Genomic DNA, 8794 nt, shown 5'->3' with positions numbered 1-8794 from the left:
TTTTGATATTCCGAATTCTCCGGAGCTCGATAAACTCGATTTGGCTGACCCGCATTTTAATAGATCATCTAATATCGACCTCATATTAGGAAACGATTCCGAACGGTTCATCAATATCGAAGGAATTCGAAGGAATGTTTGTGGAGTAGCCTCGGCCTACAATACCATATTTGGGTGGGTTCTCAGTGGCCCAATCCCTACAGAAACAATTCAGGTATTTACGACGAAGATCATTTCATCTGATACTACCCCTTTGAACGAAATTCTTCGCAAGTTTTGGGAATTGGAGGAAGTCCCAGCGATCTCTACTACCTCAGCCTCGGACAAATACTGTGAGGAGTTTTTCTCTAGGACAACCTATCGGGACCCTGATGGTCGCTACGTTGTAAGACTCCCATTTAGGAAGGATTTTCCTCACGATATATTCCTGGGCTCTTCAAGATTCCTGTCTCTTGGTCAGTATACCAGGATGGACAGAACCCTCAGTAAGGATATCGAACTTCGTGATCAATACAACTCTGTCCTGAAGGAATATATTTCTTTGGGACACATGGAGGAAACGTCCTGTCAAGAAAATTGCAATGAAGGAAAATTTTATTCATTTTACCTTCCCCATCATGCGGTAGTCCGCCCAGACCACAAGTCCACGAAAGTTCGTGTCGTTTTTAATGCGTCTCGTAAGACTAAATCTGGTCATTCGTTGAACGACGTCCTATATACAGGTCCCTCACTCCAAACAGATTTAATATCTACAATACTCAATTGGAGAAAATACAAGTATGTATACAGTGGGGACATACAAAAAATGTATCGTCAGATTAAGATACATCCCGATGATAGAGCTTATCAAAGAATCTTGTTCCAAAAAGATTTAACTAGCCCGATTAAAGATTACCATTTGAACACGGTAACCTTCGGCATTAACTGTGCTCCTTTTCTCGCAATACGTACATTATTGCAACTAGCTTCCGACTCAGAGGAAAAGTTCCCCCAAGTTTCAGAAATATTACGACGGGAGACATACGTCGATGACATCTTATCAGGTGGATTTTCTATTGAAGAAACCACCAATTCTCAAAGTTTGCTGATAGCCGTACTGAAGTCAGCGGGGTTCCCTCTGAAGAAAATCATGGCAAACGACCCCGGTTTACTCAAGGACTTACCGGCGGAAGATTTATACGACTCAGACTTTCTTAGATTCTCGGAGGCTAGTTTGGCGAAAACCCTTGGCATCAAATGGAATGCCTTTAGCGATAGGTTTTCATATACTGTTATTCCGTCTCAAGACACCGAAACTACCACAAAGCGTCAGGTACTCTCCCACATTGCCCAGCTATTTGATCCGGCTGGTTGGATAGCTCCTGTGATTGTAAGAGCCAAGATGCTCATGCAGCAGCTCTGGCTAGAATCTTCTGGTTGGGATGAGGAAATATCTTCGGATTCTCAACAAATCTGGAAAATTTTGCTGAACGATCTAGCTCATATCGATGTCATATCAGTCCCACGTTGGATTAGATACATGCCCAACGACGAGATCGAATTTCATGGTTTCAGTGATGCATCGAAAGCCGCTTATTGCGCTTGCGTATATATTAGGTGTAAAACTTCTACCTCAACTGTGTTTTCCAACTTATTCATTGCGAAGAGCAAAGTAGCACCCTTAAAACCTATCTCCTTACCCAAATTGGAACTCAGTGGGGCCCTCCTATTGGCTCATCTTATTGACTATGTATCTAAATTACACCAGAAGAAGACAACTTCAATTACATTATGGTCGGACTCGACCATTGTCCTTGGATGGCTATCAAAACCACCACACACTTGGGAAACGTTCGTGGCAAATCGTACGTCCCAAATCCACGAACTCACTTCTGGTGCAAAATGGAGATATGTCTCCACGCATGACAATCCAGCCGATCTTGGCACAAGAGGCTGCAAGCCTCAAGACCTAACGACTAGCTCCCTTTGGTGGAATGGTCCATCTTGGCTCCCAAATCCAGAATCTACATGGCCTAAAAGAAACCCTATTATTCCAGAATTAGCGAAAAAGCTTGTTCAATCGCATCCGACAGCCACTGAGGAGCCTGATATAATGTTACGATTCTCTTCGTACTCTCGAGCGCTACGAGTCCTTTCATATGTATTCCGCTTCTACCATAACTCACACCCTCATATGAGAAGCAATTTTAGAATTCGGACAACTGAACTAACGCAAGTTGAGCTTCAATTTACAAAAACCCGATTAATTTGTTTAGCTCAGAGACAGTTTTACAAGTCCGAATACGAAGCTCTACTGAATTCAGATACCATATCTTTTAAAAGCAGTTTATTGCCGTTGAACCCCTTTTTGGACTCTGAAGGCATAATTCGAGTGAACGGTCGACTTGCAGATTCGGCTCTGCCCTACAGGGAGCGTCATCCAATAATTCTGCCTGGTAACTCCCAATTTTGTCTGCTCTATTTATCTCATTTACACAATTTTCTCGCCCATGCCGAGGTGAATCAGATGTGCCGTTTGGCACAAACAGAATACTACATTTCTCGTTTGAAAGCCCGCGTGAAAAGTATAGTACATAAATGCAAAACATGTATTATATATAAACACAAACCCAGCTCTCAGATAATGGCTCCTTTACCCGTGGATAGATGTACATTCTCTCCACCATTCCATGTAACCGGAATTGACTTTGCAGGGCCATTTGAACTCAAAAGCTCTGCCCTAAGGAGAGCTCCCACCATAAAAGGATACGCTTCCGTATTTGTGTGCTTTAGCACCAAAGCCATCCATTTGGAACCATGTTCTGAGTTGTCTTCAGCAGCTTTTGAAGCTGCTTTTGCTCGTTTCGTAGGGAGGCGAGGGCTCCCCTGCAGAATATTCTCAGACAACGGCCGCAACTTTGTTGGTGCCAGCAGGGCATTAATTCGTGAATTTTCACAATTCCTTAAGTCCATTTCTAGCGATATTAGCCAAAAGTATATTATTCACGGATTTGAGTGGAAATTTATACCACCCCATGCTCCTCATATGGGCGGCCTATGGGAAGCGGCCGTCAAAAGCTTTAAAATCCACTTTAGGAAGTTAGCAGGCGCACATAAGTTTACTTTCGAGCAATTCTCGACACTTTTGGCTCGAATAGAGGGAGTTCTGAACTCCCGCCCGATTTCGGCCATGACGGAAGACCCTTTGGATCTAACTGCTTTAACCCCAGGCCACTTTTTAAGAGGCTCTCCTATACTTGCACTTCCAGAACCAATATCTCCCAATCTTTCGATGATAAACAAATGGATGAAATTGAAAGCACTACACCATCAATTCTCAATCCGATGGAAGGAAGATTATTTAAAAACCTTACACAAGCGGTACAAATGGAAGACTCCCACTCCGAACTTAAAAGTAAACGACTTAGTCGTCGTCATAGATGATTTACTTCCACCCTATGAGTGGCGCTTAGGTAGAATTGTAAAGACATATCCAGGTTCTGATGGAAATATACGAGTCGCAGATGTACGCACAGAAACTGGAGTTATAAATAGGCCCATAGCAAAATTATGCTATTTACCCCTCTCTAATGACACAAACAACCCATAATTTCAAGCTTCATATTTGCTCACCTCATAAATGAACTTGCACTAACAATCTTGTATATTTCAGAACATCAATCCATCATCAGCAACGGTCGCCCAACATGTATAAATGCAAGTTATGCAATAAGTTCCACGCACTGAAGGTTTGTCCCAAATTTCTGAAAATGACGCCAAAACAGCGAAATGTTTTGGTACTTAAAGAAACGTACTGCGTAAATTGTCTTGCAAGAAGCCACAGATTCCGCGATTGTCGATCCCGCAATATGTGCAGAAGATGCGGATGGCCACACAATACTTTACTTCACCCCAATTACACGAATCGAAAAGGAAACCAGACCAGCAACAACAGCACCAAAAGCGGCAACAACAGTGGCAACAACAGTAGCAACAACAGCAGAGACAATAACAACAGCAACAACAACCAATGTGAATCTGGGGCAAATCAGAAAATTTTGTCTGAAGCTATTCGTGCGTTAGCAACCGTTCTATGTTCGTCACCAAAGTGATTTTGTCCGCGGTGGCAGCATGTCTAAACCAATAGTTTAGACTTATTCATAATTTAAAAGTAACTGAATTTTACTTTATCTTTAATTACATTTAAATATCAGCCTTGAATTTAAAGTTTGAAAAGCATTGTTAAACGAAAACCTATCGAAGTTACTAAGTAATTGGATTTTAATTGTGAATTATTATAAAAGATACTTTACTACCGTTTAAGTTTCTTGGTGAGCTAATTAGCATTAAAAGTCAGTCGTCTCATAACCCTTGATACGGTAAGCTCACCCAAAGAATAAAACCCACACTCAGCAAATCTTAACTCTGGTTCTTTTATTTCTTTGTCTCGTTTCCATACTTTGTCCAATGGTTCATAATTTCTCACCTATCGAGAAATTGTGCCAAACCACTGACATCTCATCTTCTCCCAGCTTAATAAAGGCAAGCACATCTGCTGTCCCCCACAACCTCCAACACATACAGTCCAAACATTGATTTGCATTGGTGGCGACCAATAGATTCAACAAACATCATCTTGCTCCACCAATCCCCCCATACTCCAATCTAGTTTAAACACAAATGTAAACAAAATTTCGCGCACTTTTTTTCTAAAGCAAGCTAAAAGTAACAGCTGATAACTGACAGAACAAAGAATGCAATTACAGAGTCACAAGCCGTTGAAAAAATTTGTCAACGCCGACTATATTACTACTATATTACCGACAATTACTTTTTGGGCAACCCAATACTACACCCTTCTTATTTACTCTTTGCCAGTTTTCAAATTAAATTTTTGAAAACTGCCATGTTGAGTAAAAGCTTCAACAAGTTAAAAACTTTTTCCAATTCTAATTTAAATTCCAATAACGGGTTTCATCATGAAAATTTCCCTATATAACGCCGCGGCGAAGAGAGTTTTGTGGCATCTCTGTATTTCTTGTCTCTGGTATGACGTACCGATCGCTAGGCAAAACCCGATGTACGACGTAGGGACCCTTGTACTTAGGCAGAAGTTTTTGTTCACACCGAGTGTGATATCCACATTCCTAATCACCAAAAATCTCTTTCCCTAAATGAATTCACCCGCACCCATTTCATGACAGCCCTTTTTTCATTATATCCAGCGTCCTCCTGATATTTCGCACCGCGTCCTTTCTCACGTCCTCACCATCCCTCCCCCGTCTGAAATGGACTCGTCCAGGAACTCGGTAAACTTAAACTCGATCTTACTTAAATGTTTGACCCAATCAGATTTTGCCAACATGCCCACCAAGGTCTTATTCACCCTCTCGACGGACGGCCACCTTCACGAGATCTACATTACGAGCCGAAAGAAAATCAGCAAACTCCTTTGATGTAAAACAATTACCTCGGTTTGTAAAACATCGTACCGGACGACTGTAATAATCAAAGTACTTCGTCGGGGCAGCATTCACCTCATTAATGCTCGTCGTCAGCACTGGATTCTGTCTCCATTTTCCTAGGAACGTACAATTTGGATTTCTTACCATCCTTATGGTAAACCACCCCATTTACCATATTAAAATCATTCATGTCAGTCTCCTCTAATCTGGTCTTCAGTGCAGCTATATCCATATCCATATGAAAATCCATATCTTCACTTTCTGTCGTTGCCACCATATACCCCCTTCAAAATTCCTGGATAGCGCATCCACATCAGTCATCCTAGTCCCCGGTCGATGACCAATGGTGTAATCAAAGTTTTTTAATTCTAGCGTCCACCTTGCAATCTTACTGTTTACCGTGTTTATATTCAAAGTCAAGGTGCTCGAATTTAAAACTGTGGTATCTCGACTCAGCGAAATTGCGTCCACGTGACTTCTCGATGCTCTTATACCCTTCTCTGAAACACTATAAGCCAGGTACTCAATCTCAGTATATGCAGCTCTAACGCGTTCACAGCCAATCGCTCCACCACCCTCTCCAATAGTGTCAAATGCACCTCTTACAGTAAAATACCGTCCATATAAATCACAATCTCGTTCCTGCGCAGAAAATCTCAAAAAATCTCTGAAAAATAGCTGGTCCATTTTCAATCCGAAAGACAATCTCAAAAACTCATTGTCCACTCGGGGTCACGAAGGAAGTATATTTAATTGAGTCTCCTGTCATCCTAATCTGTTAAAACCCTGATTAAAGGTCCATAACCGGAAAATATCGCTTACCTTCTAAATTCTCCAGTCAGTCATCTATAACAGACAATGGGTAATTGTCCCTCGCTATCTGCTTATTCCAGGCCCTATAGTCCACACATATTCTAGTTTCTCCGTTTTTCTTCCTAGTAAATTCCCAGAAAAATTGGGTACGCATGTCATGAATTGCTATTCCTAATGACCCCATTCGTCATCAAATCATTTACAATTCTTTCACCTGGGTGCACTAAAAACAGACTTCTCTGAATTCATCGAAATTGTAGCCTCATAATCACAACATCGCTCCCTTATCAAATTTGTTCTCATAATTAGTGACAATAATCCTACGTATCTCATAATTAATCCGCGATGGCAAGTCCAAATTCACGTCTAGAACATTCCCTTCCTCCTTCTCCAATTCCACACTACAAATCCACCGTAACTCTTCCTCAATACAAAAATCACTAGGCTGAGGTACACAATTAGACTTATTCTCCAATGCAATATCTGCGTTTCCAAAATTTTGTCCAGAGTATTTATAAAATTCACTGTGGCTCTTCATATACAACGATATATCAAATAAACTTGAAAAAACTCTGCCCAATATAATGTTGACCTCCATTTCCTCAACTCGCTGCGCCAGTTCGATGACCGCTCTTATTTATCCACACGATCTCAAATTCCCGTTCCCTACTCCTCGGAACTCGTACACCTGGGTCTCTTACAATTTAACATCGCGTATTGTGAACCGAACGATCGATATTCCCACAAAACTACTGCGGCTGCCGTTATGAAGAAGAGGTGGTATATAATATCAATACAAAAACCAAGCAACTCTTACCTGTACATTATAATTCAAGCCCCTGAAATTGTCGACAGCCGCCACAATTTTTTGTGGGCAGTTTGCGTATAGTTGTTCCTTTGCACCACTTTTAAAACAGGATCCTCGTTGTCTCTTCTTTTTGTCACAATTTGCTGCATAATGCCCAAACTTGTTGCAATTAAAGCATCTTACTGCGTCCATTGTCATCTTAGGGTTATTTTGACTCATTTTCAATTGTTCGTCAGCCGACATTTTCTCATAGCGAGAGATCAACTTTTTTAATTCGGCCACGCTTGAGATGTTGTAGAAGATGGAAGAGGCTGACGTTCTGTCTCGTAGACCCTCAACGATGTGCTCGACGATCTCAGCTTCACCGAAATTTGAACCCCGAGCTATCTCTTGCATACTTAAAACAAAATAGTGCAGCGTTTCTTTTTTCGCTTCCCAGAAGCGTGCCTGTAATTTCTTGAATGTGCCACGCGCACTAATTGGCTTGAAAATTCCGCAAACTATTTGCACTTTAACTCAGCTGCACTCCCCGACATCAGTCGAGGCGAAAACATAAATTTTTCGTGCTCTGAGCTACCATGTGCTGTTGTTATTTCTTCAAAATCAGCTATAAACAGCATTTCCAATGTCGGAGAAGCTCACTGTCGGCGGTTTCGCTGAAGGCTTATTATTTTCCAGTTCACTAATTTCTTTTGTAAGCTTTAAAATTCAAAGTCGTCGACTAATTTCTTGTTCCAGTTGCTCGGTGTCGCCGTCACTCGTTTGGTTACAAATGCTGACGCCATGAATTTGCACATTTTCGGTCTGCGTACCGCCATTTTGGATTATTGATGAGTCTGAGATCGCTGTTGGGCTGCTTTTGATGGTGGACAGTCTCCAAATACTTCGGCGACAAGTCCCCGCAACTGGACGATATTTAGCACATTTAGCCCCAATTCAACTAATTGGTATTGTAACTCGTCTCTCGAATTAATTTTTTGTTCCTTCAGGTTTTTTTATACCCTCCACCATAGGATGGAGGGTATACTAATTTCGTCATTCTGTTTGTAACTACTCGAAATATTCGTCTGAGACCCCATAAAGTTCTTGATCGTCGCGACATTTTATGTCGATCTAGCCATGTCCGTCCGTCTGTCCGTCCGTCCGTCTGTCTGTCGAAAGCACGCTAACTTCCGAAGGAGTAAAGCTAGCCGCTTGAAAGTTTGCACAAATACTTCTTTTTAGTGTAGGTCGGTTGGTATTGCAAATGGGCCACATCAGTCCATGTTTTGATATAGCTGCCATATAAACCGATCTTGGGTCTTGATTTCTTGAGCCTCTAGAGTACGCAATTCTTACCCGATTGGGATGAAATTTTGCACGACGTGTTTTGTTATGATATCCAACAACTGTACCAAGTATTGTTCACATCGGTCCATAACCTGATATAGCTGCCAATAAACCGATCTTGAATCTTGACGTCTTGAGCCTCTAGAGGGCGCAATTCTTATCCGATTGGAATGAAATTTTGCACGACGTGTTTTGTTATGATATCCAATAACTGTGCCAAGTATGGTTCAAATCGGTTTATAATCTGGTATAGCTGTCATATAAAACGATCTTGACTTCTTGAGCATCTAGAGGTCGCAATTATTATCCGATTTGCCTGAAATTTTGTGCGACGTATCCTCTCATGACCATCAACATACGTATTTATTATGGTCTGAATCGATCTATAGCCCGATACAGC

This window comes from Stomoxys calcitrans, chromosome 1 (assembly GCF_963082655.1).
Source record: "Stomoxys calcitrans chromosome 1, idStoCalc2.1, whole genome shotgun sequence".
NCBI lineage: Eukaryota > Metazoa > Arthropoda > Insecta > Diptera > Muscidae > Stomoxys > Stomoxys calcitrans.
Note: the sequence above shows the minus strand (reverse complement) of the source record.